The sequence below is a fragment of the Lissotriton helveticus genome, chromosome 6, assembly GCF_964261635.1.
Source record: "Lissotriton helveticus chromosome 6, aLisHel1.1, whole genome shotgun sequence".
Classification (NCBI taxonomy): Eukaryota; Metazoa; Chordata; class Amphibia; order Caudata; family Salamandridae; genus Lissotriton; species Lissotriton helveticus.
The window spans coordinates 1,663,795,352-1,663,811,853 of record NC_136067.1 but is presented as its reverse complement, the minus strand read 5'-3'; positions in this window follow the sequence as shown (position 1 = coordinate 1,663,811,853).

Sequence of the window (16,502 nt, the reverse complement as noted above, 5' to 3'; positions counted from 1 at the left end):
GGCGCTACCCGGTACGCGAACCGGGAGCTAACCTCGCGAAATTTTAAAAAAAAATGTTTTTTTTTCGCACATATGGGCCTCCTCAGCCACCCTCACAAAACCTAGGGGGTCAAGATAAGTCTACCGTGCCCCCTTCTACCCATTCTGAACATTATTTGCCCTCCATCTTGTATCTTAATTCGACCGAAACACAAAATGGTGGACTCCCGTTACGCTTAAGGTTCGCGAACCGGGGCGCTCAACGGTTCGCGTACCGGGTCGCTCCCTGGGAAGCGCACCATCAAAAAAGGTGGGAAAGTAGTTCACAGAAAAGCCACTGGAGACAATTTCACCAAATATAGACTAGCTCATACTACATACCAATCCCTACCATTTTCACAAATTTGATTGGAATTCCATTTAGCCATTTAGCCTGTAGACCTCTCTAAATACCGTGAGGTAAATTACTTCACAAAACACATCTGAAGTGTTGGAATTGACAACCAATTAAAATGTTACTTTCATTTTCTACTTTTTTTACCTGACATTTGATTGGTTATATACCTGAATATATATAAAGGAAGAGAAGAAAACACAGCCATTTTGACTACTACTTCTTGGTGTACATTTCAATAGGATTTTCACTAATTCCTTTAACTTCTATCTAAAGGTAAGTTTTTATTTTTAAAACTGAAGTATATTGTGCACTATAAGTTATTATGGTAAACTTTTTCTGATAGTTATATACTATCCCTCTGTAGTAGTTATAGATTTAGATAGACTTCTCTGTTATAGTTATGGATGGAGTTAGGCTTCTCTTGTATAATTATGAATTTACTTACGTTAAATCACATACACTTTTTTATATTCCTACTTCCACTCTGATACTATACACTGCCCAAAATTAATCCCAACAGTGCCCTATCTCTACTAATATATATTTTTTTAATCTAAATTTCAGGCAAAATGGAAGGCGAACAGAAAGTTGAATTTCAAATTGTCCTGCAAGAGAGCAGCCAAGAAATCAATGATGAAAATGATATTGAATTTTTCGATGAAACTTTAGACAAAGAACTACTGCAATGTGTACAAGCAGTAGATAACCTCCTTGAAAATGAGGACATTTTACACCCTCAGAGACTACAATGTATATTCAATGATAATTATGAAATTTCTGACAATGAAATGTTAGAAAGTTTAATAAATTATGAAACACAATCACAATAAAAAAAAAATGCTTAAAAAATAAAGAAAATAAAAAATAATCAACAAAAACAACAATCAATTAACATACAGCATTTGAAAAGTCTATCATTCATTTTTCATTGCAGTACGCTGGCCAGAACGCTTCCCGGTTCGCGGACCGGGCGCTCCCCACGCAAAAAAAAACAAAACATTTTTTTTGTTTTTTTTGCCCCGCGGGGCCCTTTTAAAACCTCCACATTAAACCTAGGGGGTCAGGGAGGATCTAGTATGCCCCCTTATGGTCATTTTCGCCTTTGTTTTGGCCTCCTCTTGTCTCTCAATCCTACCGAGAGACAAGATGGCGGCCGCTCCGGACTGTTTAGAATGTTGACAGACACCGGAGAGCCAATCAGCTTAGCTATGCGAAGTTCCGGTACGCTTAAGGTCCGCGGACCGGAGCGCTGCCCAGAGCGCGCTTACAGATATATATCTTTTTTTAAACGTTAATTTCTCAAAATCCACTGGAGCACATATATTGAGACCTAGAAAAGGCACATCGGGCTACCAGTCCCTACAATTTTGCCAAGTTTCATGCAAATCCATTCAGCCGTTCGGGCTAAAAGTGAGGCCAACCCGCCCTATGGAAAACTCAATGTTAAAAATACGTTTTGGGACCCCCCTTTTTTCTCGGCCCCCCCTTGACGAAACCCCCCCAAATTTCCAAGGGCTGCTCAGAAACAAAATGTTCCATTTTCCAGAAAATTTCAGCCAATTCCGTCCACAAACGCCAAAGTTATTAGACATAGAATTTTCAAAAATCCCATAGGGAAAAAATCCTAACTATATATACCTACTGGCGACCGCCAGTAGGTAATATATATATATTCACTGAAAAAACCATAGGTTTCACACCAGTTATAGTTAGGAATTAGCATTTTAAAAAACTATTAAATTCACTGAAAAAACCATAGGTTTGACACCAGTTATAGTTAGCTGGAAATTTTACTGACATAAAACCATTGAAATTCCCACGTTCTAGTTAGTTGGACTCACTATAACTTGCGCGCCTGCAATGCACTGCTGATGACGTCACATATTACATCACTCATGACATGGTCAGTGACATCACTCATGACATCACTGATGACACCATCCAGTGAATGTGTGTCTTTCTGAAAAAGAAATATGTTTTATATATGTATATGTAAAGGTCGATGGAAGAATAAATGTTTGAATAAGTGTCTAAATGGATGTTTTTTTTAAAAAAAACTTGATTGGTTAACTGGCTTATTAAGTGTATCTTAGTGAATACATATATTAGCGAGTAATGTTTAAATATTTAAATATATGTATCAGTGTTTCACTTTGTGTATAAGTGGCTGCATGGGTTGGTGAGTAGCTACATGTGTGTGTATATGGGTTATTAGATGTGTTTTTTAGTATCAGTATGAGTGTCTGTATGGTTTGGTGGGGGTATTACTTAGCACATAGATGCATCAATGACTGACTCACTGTATGTGTTTTGAAGACAGCATATGTGCAGGACTGTGTGTATATGTGTGTGTTAGTGAGTGTATGACTGTCTCACTAGTGTCTTTATCAGTAACTACATATGTTTTAATCTAGTATATGTGAGTATTGATGTATATAAGTGAGTATATGTGAGAGTGAGATATTGTAAGAGTTCCTGTTTAAATAAGTATGTGTTTCTATAAGTGATTGTTTAAGAGAGTAAGTATGTGTAAGTTTCCTTAGAAGTAAGGTGGTAGTGTGTGTATAGCTGTATATGCAAATAAATGGATGTTCAATAGTTTATTTGCATGTGTGAGTAACTTTTGGATGACTGTCGGTGTGTAACAGGATGTATAGGTGTATCACTACTTATGATGAGTGAGTATATGTATGAGTGACTATATAGAACTGTAAGTGAATGAGTGCATGTGTATATAGATGGTGGAATTACTGAATTGGTTGTTGTAACTGGTATGGGTATCTTCATTTTTTTGAAAAGTTTAGTTTCTATTTTTGAATATGTGTTTCAAGGGTTACATTACACTGAAAGGAGGTCTGTCACTCGTCACAAGGATGGTGTCATCAGTGATGTCATGAGTGATGTCACTGACCATGTCATGAGTGATGTAATATGTGACGTCATCAGCAGTGCATTGCAGGCGCGCAAGTTATAGTGAGTCCAACTAACTATAACGTGGGAATTTCAATGGTTTTATGTCAGTAAAATTTACAGCTAACTATAACTGGTGTCAAACCTATGGTTTTTTCAGTGAATTTAATAGGTTTTTTAAATGCTGATTCCTAACTATAACTGGTGTGAAACCTATGGTTTTTTCAGTGAATTTCATAGGTTTTGTAAATGCTAATTCCTAACTATATATAGGGCCTCAAACCTATGTTTATTTCAGTGAATTTCAAAGGTTTTTTAATAGCAAATTTCTATAGCTATGAAATATAATATTTTTTATAATGAATCCTATATTGTATATTTATGTAATACTATTTTTTTTAATGTATATTGTTCATGTTTATTTATTTATTTATTTTTTATTTTTTTTGCCCTGGAGCGCTCCCGGTGCGCGTACCGGTGAGCGCACCGGTAAGCGCAGTCTTGCGGCGCGCCCCGGTGCGCATACCGGTGAGCGTCCCGTTAGCGCTATTGCCGCAAACGAAAACATCATCGTGACGTATCGCGTAGCCGCGTGATGCGTCTTATGACGCACGGCGTAAGCGCACCCGGAAGCGCCCGAGCGCATACGATCGCGCTACGTAAGCGCGTTGGGTCATGTGACCTGAAAATAACACTTTTCATTGGTTCAGAACAGTTTTTTTTTCCAAATGATGAAAGCCCCACCTTTTTTCCTCATTCTTACTTTGTACTTTGACTGAGGAAGACCTGTTTGAAGACCTGTTTGTAGTAAGTGAGAAATGGCTACAGTAGCAGCAGGAGCATCTCAACCACCACCACCACCACCACAAGGACCACCACAACACCACAATGGTGGTGAAGAAGAAGAGGAGGAGGAGGAAGAGGAGAGGCAGTTCCTGCCTGAAGATAATACCCCCTATAAACCCAAGGAGGACTTTGTGTGGGAGTTTTTTAAAATCCCAAGGGGACAAAAGAAAGTAAATGCTCCAAAAGTCGCATGTCTCATCTGTGGCACTGTACTTTCCAGGGGGAACCCTGCAAAAAAGTATTCATTTGGCAACAATACAGTGATTCGCCATATGCAACGCAAGCACCCAAACAACTATGCTGTGGCAGAGGTCAGAGAACTGACAAGAAACCCTCCCCAATCTTCTTCCAGCACCTCCAAAAGAAAACAACCCACTCCATCGGGTCCAGAGACAAGGGAGATGGTCCCAAATATCCAACCCCAGTTTGGAGATTATAAAATATTTTGTACATTTTGCGGGACTACAATTTGCTATGGAGAGCAAAGTATCAAACTGATCAACCGTGCTGGAGACAACCACAACTGCAAAAAGAAACCTTCATTTTTTCCTGATTTTTTTTGCTCCAGTTGAGCCGTTTACAATTCCCTGTTTTTTGTTTGTCCCGATAAAAATTACAAAAAAATATAAAATTGTTCATAAAAGCCAAAAAAGTAAAAAATGTTCAAAAAAACAATAAAAAAATATAAAACAACAAAAAGAATAAAAAACACAGTTCTTTTTAGAACTACCTCCAATTTATAAAAAAATGCTACATTTTTTAAAAACTCTGTCATTCTTTTTTCCCCATGGTACGCTCCCCGGTACGCTCCCCGGTGTGCATACCGGGCACTCCCCCCCGCGAAAATCTTTAAAAAAAAAGAAGAAATTTATGGCCCCCACATCAAACCTATGAGGTCAGGGGGGGTCTACCCTGCCCCCTTTTGGTCATTTCCCCCTTTGTTTTTGCCACCTCTTGTGTCTCGATCCTACCGAGACACAAGATGGCGGCCGCTCCGGACTGTTTGGAATGTTGACAGACACCCGAGAGCCAATCAGCTTTCCACTCGCGAACTCGCGTAGCGCGCTGGAGCACGCCCCGGTGCGCGTACAGGGGCGCGCATATAGATAGATATATTTTTTTGAACCTAAATTACTCAAAATCCACTGGAGCACATATCTTGAGACATAGCAAAGGCACATCGGGCTACCAGTCCCTACAATTTTGCGAAGTTTGGTGGAAATCCATTCAGCCATTCGGGCTAAAAGTGAGTCCAACCGCCCTATGGAAATTAACATGGGGAAAACACGTTTTGGGACCCCCCTTTTATCTCGGCCCCCGCTTGACGAATCCCCCCAAACTTTCAGGGAAGGAGCGGAGCGGAGCTGGCCATTTCCTTGGAGAAATTCAGCCAATTCTGTCCATCAACGCCACATAAAATGTAATACTTTTGCCCCCGGTATTTAACCCCGGAGACGAATTATTAAAATAAAAAACTTTTATTTTATTTATTTTATGGCACAGTCCATGCACCCTACATGCAACTGCCAGTTTAAACAAAACAAATGTGGGCCCTGGGGGTCCTTCTGGGACACCCTAAGCAGGTCTAGAGAGTAAAATTATTTCTACCCTGCCCCCTTTCTCCGTTTTCAAAACATATTCCACTGACTTCCTCAGCCTCGCTTCTGCCGAGGCACAAAATGGCCACCAACAGTTCCTGGCTACGTAAGCGCCCCCGGGCGTGCCCTGGGGCGCGTAGCGTAAGCGCGTCGGCTCATGTGACCTGAAAATAACACTTTTCATTGGTTCAGAACAGTTTTTTTTTCCAAATGATGAAAGCCCCCACCTTTTTTCCTCATTCTCACTTTGTACTTTGACTGTGGAAGACCTGTTTGAAGACCTGTTTGTAGTAAGTGAGAAATGGCTACAGTAGCAGCAGCAGCAGGAGCATCTCAACCACCACCACCACCACCACCACCACAAGGACCACCACAACACCACAGTGGTGGTGAAGAAGAAGAGGAGGAGGAGGAGGAGGAGAGGCAGTTCCTGCCTGAAGATAATACCCCCTATAAGCCCAAGGAGGACTTTGTGTGGGAGTTTTTTAAAATCCCAAGGGGACAAAAGAAAGTAAATGCTCCAAAAGTCACATGTCTCATCTGTGGCACTGTACTTTCCAGGGGGAACCCTGCAAAAAAGTATTCATTTGGCAACAATACAGTGATTCGCCATATGCAACGCAAGCACCCAAACAACTATGCTGCGGCAGAGGTCAGAGAACTGACAAGAAACCCTCCCCAATCTTCTTCCAGCACCTCCAAAAGAAAACAACGCACTCCATCGGGTCCAGAGACAAGGGAGATGGTCCCAAATATCCAACCCCAGTTTGGAGATTATAAAAGACTTTGTAAATTTTGCGGGACTACAATTTGCTATGGAGAGCAAAGTATCAAACTGATCAACCGTGCTGGAGACAACCACAACTGCAAAAAGAAACCTTAATTTTTTCCTGATTTTTTTAGCTCCAGTTGAGCCGTTTACAATTCCCTGTTTTTTGTTTGTCCCGATAAAAATTACAAAAAAATATAAAATTGTTCATAAAAGCCAAAAAAAGTAAAAAATGTTCAAAAAAACAATAAAAAAATATAAAACAACAAAAAGAATAAAAAAAACAGTTCTTTTTAGAACTACCCCCAATTTATAAAAAAAATGCTACATTTTAAAAAAACTCTGTCATTCTTTTTTCCCCATGGTACGCTCCCCGGTACGCTCCCCGGTGCGCATACCGGGCACTCCCCCCCGCGAAAATCTAAAAAAAAAAAAAGAAATGTATGGCTCCCACATCAAACCTAGGAGGTCAGGGGGGGTCTACCCTGCCCCCTTTTGGTCATTTCCCCCTTTGTTTTTGCCACCTCTTGTGTCTCGATCCTACCGAGACACAAGATGGCGGCCGCTCCGGACTGTTTGGAATGTTGCCAGACACCCGAGAGCCAATCAGCTTTCCGCTCGCGAACTCGCGTAGCGCGCTGGAGCACGCCCCGGTGCACGTACCGGGGCGCTCATATAGATATATATATCTTTTTTGAACCTAAATTACTCAAAATCCACTGGAGCACATATCTTGAGACATAGCAAAGGCACATCGGGCTACCAGTCCCTACAATTTTGCCAAGTTTGGTGGAAATCCATTCAGCCATTCGGGCTAAAAGTGAGTCCAACCGCCCCATGGAAATTAACATGGGGAAAACACGTTTTGGGACCCCCCTTTTATCTCGGCCCCCGCTTGACGAATCCCCCCAAACTTTCAGGGAAGGAGCGGAGCAGAGCTGGCCATTTCCTTGGAGAAATTCAGCCAATTCTGTCCATCAACGCCAAAGTTATTCCCAATAGAATGTTGCGGATTTCCTATGGAAAACAATCCTAACTATAACTACCTACTATATATATTTTTCCACACCCCAAAGATGCGGCACTCAGGATTGGGTATACTTTAACTCGATTTATTCAACCTCTATGCTGGGTTTGAGCATCGAGGTCCTGAGTGCCGCGTCTTTGGTGTGTGGAAAGATTGAATCTGGGCTAGGATCCAGCCCCCACGCTGAGCACCCGTAGGAGAGCGCACAGGTTTGAAGGATCACATTGGTGGGAAAAAATATAGATTGACAAAGGCTTCATTGAAGCCGAAACGTGTCTCTTTGGTCTGGGGGTTGAAGGTGACCTGATACAATAAAAGAAGCTGTATACCATCAACCTGATGTCCGTGCCTTCTTCATTTGGAAATTCCTGTTGAAGTTAGGTGTTCTGTTCATATACATATATATATATTCACAGAAAAAACCATAGGTTATAGACCATATATAGTTAGGAATTAGCATTTACAAAACCTTGAAAATTCACTGAAAAAACCATAGGTTATAGACCATATATAGTTAGGAATTAGCATTTAGAAAACCTTATTTTACTCACACAAAACCATTGAAATTCCATATATAGTTAGTTGCACTAACTATATATCGCGCACCCGCAATCCACTGCTGATGATGTCACATATTACATCATTCATGACATGGTCAGTGACATCACTGATGACATCACTGATGACATCTCAAATGACATCACTGATGACATCACTGATGACATCTCATTTGACATTACTGATCACATCACTGATGACATCATTCATGTGATGATACAATGAACCTCTTCAGACTCTAATATAACCTTAGATACACTCAGTGTAAACAGACACTCACAGACTGTCACTCATCCATGGAGTTACTCACACACCTAGTCAGTCTTGCAAAGAATCAATCACACCTCGATTTCCTCAACTATATAGTTATACACACCTTACTTATTGGAACATATAATAACACATATTTACTCTGTTATACAATCCCTGATACAAGTTCACAATAATCCATACAGCCACTCACACATTCACTGGCTCTTATGCACAGTTATTTATATATGTCAACTATCACATGTACTGTGTTTTACATATGTACTTACTTTGACATGTAGCACTGAGATATCCATTCACTCACCAATACACTCATGCACACAGTCAACCGCCCATACAGATGTTTCCACATGCACTTTTGAACCCATACATCTAGTGAATCAACTGCTCACACATCTATGCACAGAGTCATACACCTCCCAGACACCCACACACACACTCAGTCTCCCATACAAATACTTGGGCAACTAATCAATAACCCATATAGTTAGTCATATAGCTAATGATCAACACATGCATCAGATTACAAAACAACAGACACAATGATGCACAATTTAAAACAGTTTAGTCACTAACCCATGCACTCAGTGAGACACATTTAATCACTCACTTATACAGTCAGTCATGCACCTACTAAATCCTTCATCCAGACACTTATACATCCACTCATTCTTCAATATGTAAGACATATTTTAACTTTACAGAAGCATACAGTCACTGGATGTTGTCATCAGTGATGTCATCAGTGATGTCATTTGAGATGTCATCAGTGATGTCATCAGTGATGTCACTGACCATGTCATGAATGATGTAATATGTGACATCATCAGCAGTGGATTGCGGGTGCGCGATATATAGTTAGTGCAACTAACTATATATGGAATTTCAATGGTTTTGTGTGAGTAAAATAAGGTTTTCTAAATGCTAATTCCTAACTATATATGGTCTATAACCTATGGTTTTTTCAGTGAATTTTCAAGGTTTTGTAAATGCTAATTCCTAACTATATATGGTCTATAACCTATGGTTTTTTCTGTGAATTTCATTGGTTTTTTAACAGCTAATATCTGTAGCTGTAAAATGTATTCTTCTTTAAATCCAAAAATATATTTTATATGTTTATGAATAATTTTTTTTTAAAATATTTTTTTTTCTTCGTTCCCGCTTCGCGAATCGGGAAGCTTCCCGTTAGCTGACCTTGATGCCGCGAAATAGACCGCGAGCCGGTAAACGTTTCTTTACCGCAAGTGCCGCGTTAGAAAACAACATCGTGACGCCTCCCGTCCGCATGACGTTCCACGTTGTCGCGTGATACGTCATATGACGTGCTACGTTAGCGAACTGGTACGCGAAGCGAGTGCCAAAGCGCAGGTTTCTGGAAGCAAACCGGGAGGCCCTGCAAAGCGCTTAACGTAAACACAGCAAGTCATGTGACTTGGTAATAACACTTTTCATTGGTTCATTTCACTTTTGGTTTCCTAATGATGTAAGACTAGGTCATATAATCTAAAATGAACACTTTTGATTGGTTGAGAACTCTTGTTTTTCCCAAATGATGAAAATCCCTCCTTCTTTCCTCACTCTGACTTTCATCATTGTGAGAGAAAGACCCTTTGTGATCACTGAGCAATGGCTTCTTTAGTAGCTTCAGCTGGTGCTTCCCCACCACCTCCACCACATCCAAGGAAGAGTGGACCACCTGCTCAAGTTGTAATTCAACAAGAAGAAGAAGAAGAGGAACAGGAGGACGAGCACGAAGAGAGGCAGTTTTTGCCTGAGCAGCCCAAGACGTCTCACCGGAAAGAAAACTTCATTTGGCAATTTTTTAAAATTCCCAAAGGTCAGAAAAAAGTAAATGCAAGATACGTAACTTGCCTTATATGTCAAGATAGACTGTCCAGAGGGACCGACAAAAAATACAGTTTCGGAAACTACACAATGCATCGCCATATGACTAGGTGGCATCCTAACAACTACAGTGCTGCACAGTTTCGGAACGACCTAGATAATCTCCCTATTATGGCCAGAAGATCTGTTGTACCGGAAGTAACGGGACCAGAGGGCAGGGAGATGGTGCCAAATATACAAATGAGATTTGGTGAAGTAAAACACACCTGCGTATTTTGCGATGGATTCATTTCCTACGGAGAAAGAAGCATCACTCTGATCAACAGAGCTATTGACTATCATATGCAAGTTTGTCCGAAACGCCCAAAATAATAAATACTTCTTTTTTTTGTTTTGTTGCTCCTGTTGAGCCCTTTACAATGAATCGTTTTCATTGCCCCCTCCAAGAAAAACCCCAAAAAATATAAAACTGTTCCGAAAAATTCAAAAACAGTAAAAAAATGTTCAGAAAAATTAAAAAAAAAGTTCTTTTCAGAACTACCTCCCCGTTATTAAAAAATTGGTACAATATTTGGAACTGTGCCAACCTCTATTTCTCTTAGTTCGCTTCCTAGTTCGCTCGCTGGTACGCGAACTGGAAGCGAACCAAAAACAGTAAGTATAAGGGAAGGAAACACACACTTATGTTAAAAGAAAGACAGCTATAGGGGAGTAAACTAGAGATACTATTACCCATAATCCACTACTGATGATGTCACATATTACATCATTCATGACATGCTCAGTGACATCATCAGCAGAGGATTGCGGGTTTTTTGGCAACATGCCTTATCCACGGTTTAATAACGCTGCCTTTTGCTTTATATAAGTTTTCAAATTGTATGAAATATATACCAATAGGTCTTTATGAACCTTTAGGTAGTGCTTTTGTTCATGAGGTCTGGTCGCTTCCATACACATACAGATGCTTCAAAGATGATCAAGAAGTTTATCTGAATGGAGAGGAATGCACTGAGACGCCAGATCATTCACTAATGTGTAGGCACATACAGTTACACGATTCATGCAACAAACACCGACCAAATATGGCTTGCGTGTTGCAAGGCACGCCAGTTCCTGCTATCATCCCCACGTTCAAGTTGTTGGAAAATGGTAGTTATTTGATGCTCAATAATGAAGATTGTTCTGAGTTAATTAAAAGTATTCCTTTTATCGTAACAGTAAGTGAACGGGTTATTTGCTGCAGAAATGTTCTATTTCCTCCCACACATGAACATAGGGAGTTTTCAATCTGGCCACAAATACCAACCTTGGGACACGTTTCAACGGCATGGCAAGAATAAGAGCTCTTTTGTCTCAGAGAGAGGTGGCCTTGAGTTCGGCCCGTGAAACTTTCGTACTTCACATAGCGAACACCCGTACACAGGTTTGCCTTTCAATTTCAGCAACATGTTTCCGACTATCTTTAACGCATCCTCCACAAAATCCCTGGCACACTTTTTTAAAGTTGTTACCAGTGGTCTCGTGACTTCATTTGAGAAAATCTTTGGAGTCATCCCTGCTCCCTTTCATTGTATTTTCTGCACTCTGGTTCGTGGATTGGCATTTTTACTTGCATTACCAGCGGACGCTCTTGTGCTTTTTTACATTTTTAAATATGGATGTCCCTCCTATGCAACCTCCGACCCTGCAGCTGCTGACACTGTTCCGCAATCGCATGCTAGAATATTATGGCACAATGCCGTTGGCGATATTAAGCACGGCATATGGATTATCTTTTCGGTTCTCCTACTTCACCTGTGTCCAGCCTGTATTTCACTGCCTGACCTGTGATTTCGATTGGGCCATTGATTTGTGTCTCTGCGGACCGGTTTCTCCTGACGTCGACTTTAATCAGCTGATGACTCCTATCATTACTCACGAGTTGATTTGTCCTGGCGAAAGGATTATGGCTGTGGCATTGATGCATGGACTACTTGGTCCCTGGAATTTACTGGCGGCAGCACAGTCTTTCTTGGAACACAGCTTTCTTGAAAACCCACCGAGCTGTCCTCTGATGGTGATAGAGGATCCGGTGCTGGGAGAGCACGTATGTTCTTTTCCGCTTTTAAATTGGATGGCTGAACTGTTTTCGGATGAAGACGGTGACTTCCTATTGGAGGCTGTTGCAGCTTATTTTGCATACACAGTTATGTCATAGACCTTTTTCATGTTTGATATGCTGAGTACTAGCATTTCATTGACAATTCATTGACTTATTTGTCAAGTTTTTATTATTTACCTTGCCTATTGGCTTAAGACTCGATAAAGTACTTGGCTGTTTTATTTTTCTTTAGCATTGAATTTTCCTAGTTTTTAATGCTTTACCTTGCGGACCGTCCACATATAAACTTGCAATCTGCTCTCATGAGATGGCACTTCTATTATCTTATTCAGTTCGTTTCCGGATCATGAGGAGGTGTCATCTAGGTCCTGGATATCTTTACACCGTGTTAAGTTAGCATGGGCTCATTACCGGTTTAAACGCCATTTTTCCTTTTTTGCAACTTCTGCACACGACACTTAGTTGTTGCTTTAGCTTTCCACCTAGTAGTTCATCGTGGTTTACATGAGAATAATATGTTATTGGTCTACTATCTGCTTTACTTGTTAAACTATATCTGTACAGCGAGTGCTAAAGTTTCAAGAACAACACGATACAGAATTTTTATGAGGTCTGATCTCCACGACTTCATACTCATAACATAAGTGCAACTTCTGCCAATTCTGGGCATGAGGCGGGTTTTATATTGCTTTGCCGAACACACATACACAACAGTTGATGCGGTTCACATGAAGAGAGAGCTGGTGTATGCTGATGTGATTTCTTCAAATCTAAGACACTAAAGTATGGACACGCCCTAAACCAACACAAAGAGACCTTCTTAGCAAATAATATAATATGTGTATTAGGGAGGGTGAGATATAAGCAGCCGCGGGCCGTGGAGGGAGTTACGATGGGGCAGGGAGGCGGGGAGGGGGAGAAGCAGGGTGGAGCCCTCTCTACCTTGCCCCTCCCCCTCCCCGCCTCCCTGCCCCACCGTAACTCCCTCCACGGCCCGCGGCTGCTTATAAGTGTTGCTAACTCTTATTCATTTACAGCATGTTAACATACTATCACCATTCACTTTTTATGTACTAGTAACTATGCTGGTAATTTTGCTACTGATAATATGTGTACTTTTATTATCTAAGGTACTACGCCTGAGAAGACAGCATTAGTAAATAAACATTTCAAATACACATCTGTTCTTCTTAACTCCATGTTCTGGTTTCTAAGAAATCTATAACGACCGACTGTTCATGAGTTCCACGTATCCTGAGGTACTATAAGTTCATATTCTGGATTGTCTAAACATTGAGAGTTTGTTATATCCAATGTGACACTGTACCTAGCTTGCTAAATAGTTTTTGATTACTAACGTGAGTTTTGGGACACCCTAATTCGCCGAGGTTCCAATCCTCTGTCCACAGTTCTGTGTGAGAACAGAAACCCTGCGACAGGGGCACCCCCGACCCTTGCTGGAGCTTCATCACACTTGCGATACAACTCCAGCAATGCGCCACCTTTACGGCACAGATACATCACGCATCTGTGCTGTTTTTGCCCCATGATGCGCCGCATTGTAAATGCAGCACACCATAGGTGACGGAACAGCGGCACAGAATGACTAACACATCCCTGGTGATGCGCCAGTCATCATAAATCTATCCCTATGCTTCTTATCTTGTTAGAGATGAACCGCCATATGTATCATCAAAGTTATTTGCATTTCCTAAATAGCGAACTTTAAGGAATAAATAGCGATTCTTTACCATTCCTAGTTTGCGATGAGCTATTTGCTAATTAGCCGAATGTAGCCCAATGAAGCCCAATGTAGCCCAATGTAGCCCAAAGATGGCCGCCAGACACACAAAAAAACAAATGTAGCCCAAATATCAGCCAGATGTAGCCCAACTATAGCCCAGTGACAGAATGACCAATCAGCTTCGCAAACCTCCGTTACGCGAAGCGGAGCGCTGTTACAGATATATATCTTTTTTTGAACGTTAATTTCTCAAAATCCACTGGAGCACATATATTGAGACCTAGCAAAGGCACATCGGGCTACCAGTCCCTAATATTTTGCCAAGTTTCATGCAAATCCATTCAGCCGTTCAATTATTATTTTTATTATTTTTTTTTGCCCCGCGGGGCCCTTTTAAAACCTCCACATCAAACCTAGGGGGTCAGCGAGGATCTACTATGCCCCCTTATAGTTATTTCCCCCTTTGTTTTGACCTCCTCTTGTCTCTCGATCCTACCGAGAGACAAGATGGCGGCCGCTACGGACTGTTTGGAATGTTGACAGACGCCGGAGAACCAATCAGCTTCGCTTCACAAAGCTCCGTTGCGCGAAAAGTCAGCGAACCAGAGCGCTAACCGGTCCGCTGTTACAGATATATATCTTTTTTTAAACGTTAATTTCTCAAAATCCACTGGAGCACATATATTGAGACCTACAAAAGGCACATCGGGCTACCAGTCCCTACAATTTTGCCAAGTTTCGTGCAAATCCATTCAGCCGTTCGGGCTAAAAGTGAGGCCAACCGCCCTATGGAAAACTCAATGTTAAAAACACGTTTTGGGACCCCCCTTTTTTCTCGGCCCCCACTGGACGAACCCCCCCCAAATTTTCAAGGGCTGCTCAGAAACAAAATGTGCCATTTTCCTGAAAATTTCAGCCAATTCCGTCCACAAACGCCAAAGTTATTAGACATAGAATTTTCAAAAAACCCATAGAGAAAAAATCCTAACTATATATACCTACTGGCGACCGCCAGTAGGTAATATATATATATATATATATATATATATATATATATATATATAAATAAACAGAACAAATAGCCCAAAGGAGAGCGCTCTTTCACACAGCGGGTGCCGGTGTAGAGGACGGGCTTGTCCTCCTCGATATTTCCACATCAAAGGTTCCTTACAAAGGAAAACACCGCACTCCAGCAGAGTTTACTTCTCTCAACGGCTTATTACGTGCAGATAAACACCATAGACCACCAACTATGGTCTATGGTATTTATCTGCACGTAATAAACCGTTGAGAGAAGTAAACTCTGCTGGATTGCGGTGTTTTCCTTTGTAAGGAACCTTTTTATGTGGAAATATATATATATATATATATATATATATATTCACTGAAAAAACCATAGGTTATAGACCATATATAGTTAGGAATTAGCATTTACAAAACCTTATTTTACTCACACAAAACCATTGAAATTCGCATATATAGTTAGTTGTACTAACTATATATCGCGCACCCGCAATCCACTGCTGATCATGTCACATATTACATCATTCATGACATGGTCAGTGACATCACTGATGACATCACTGATGACATCTCAAATGACATCACTGATGACATCACTGATGACATCTCAAATGACATCACTGATGACATCACTGATGACAACATCCAGTGACTGTGTATTTCTGTAAAGTTAAAATATGTCTTACATATTGAAGAATGAGTGGATGTATAAGTGTCTGGATAAAGGATTTAGTAGGTGCATGACTGACTGTATGAGTGAGTGATTAAATGTGTCTCACTGAGTGCATGGGTTAGTGACTAAACTGTCTTAATTTGTGCATCATTATGTCTGTTGTTCTGTAAACTGCTGCATGTGTTGATCAGTAGCTATATGAGTAACTATATGGGTTATTGATTGGTTGCCCAAGTATTTGTATGAGAGACTGAGTGTGTGTGTGGGTGGCTGGGAGGTGTATGACTCTGTGCATAGATGTGTGAGCAGTTGATTCACTAGATGTATGGGTTCAAAAGTACATGTGGAAACAGCTGTATGGGCGGTTGACTGTGTGCATGAGTGTATTGGTGAGTGAATGGATATCTCAGTGCTACATGTCAAAGTAAGTACATATGTAAAACACAGTACATGTGAGAGTTGACATATATAAATAAATGTGCATAAGAACCAGTGAATGTGTGAGTGGCTGTATGGATCATTCTGAAATTGTATCAGGGATTGTATAAGAGAGTAAATATGTGTTAGTATCTGTTTGAATAAGTAAGGTGTGTATAACTGTATAGTTGAGAAAATGGAGGTGTGATTGATTTTTTGCATGACTGAGTAGGTGTGTGAGTAACTCCATGGATGAGTGACAGTCTGTGAGTGTCTGTTTACACTGAGTGCATCTAAGGTTATATTAGAGTCTGAAGAGGTTCATCGTATTATCACATG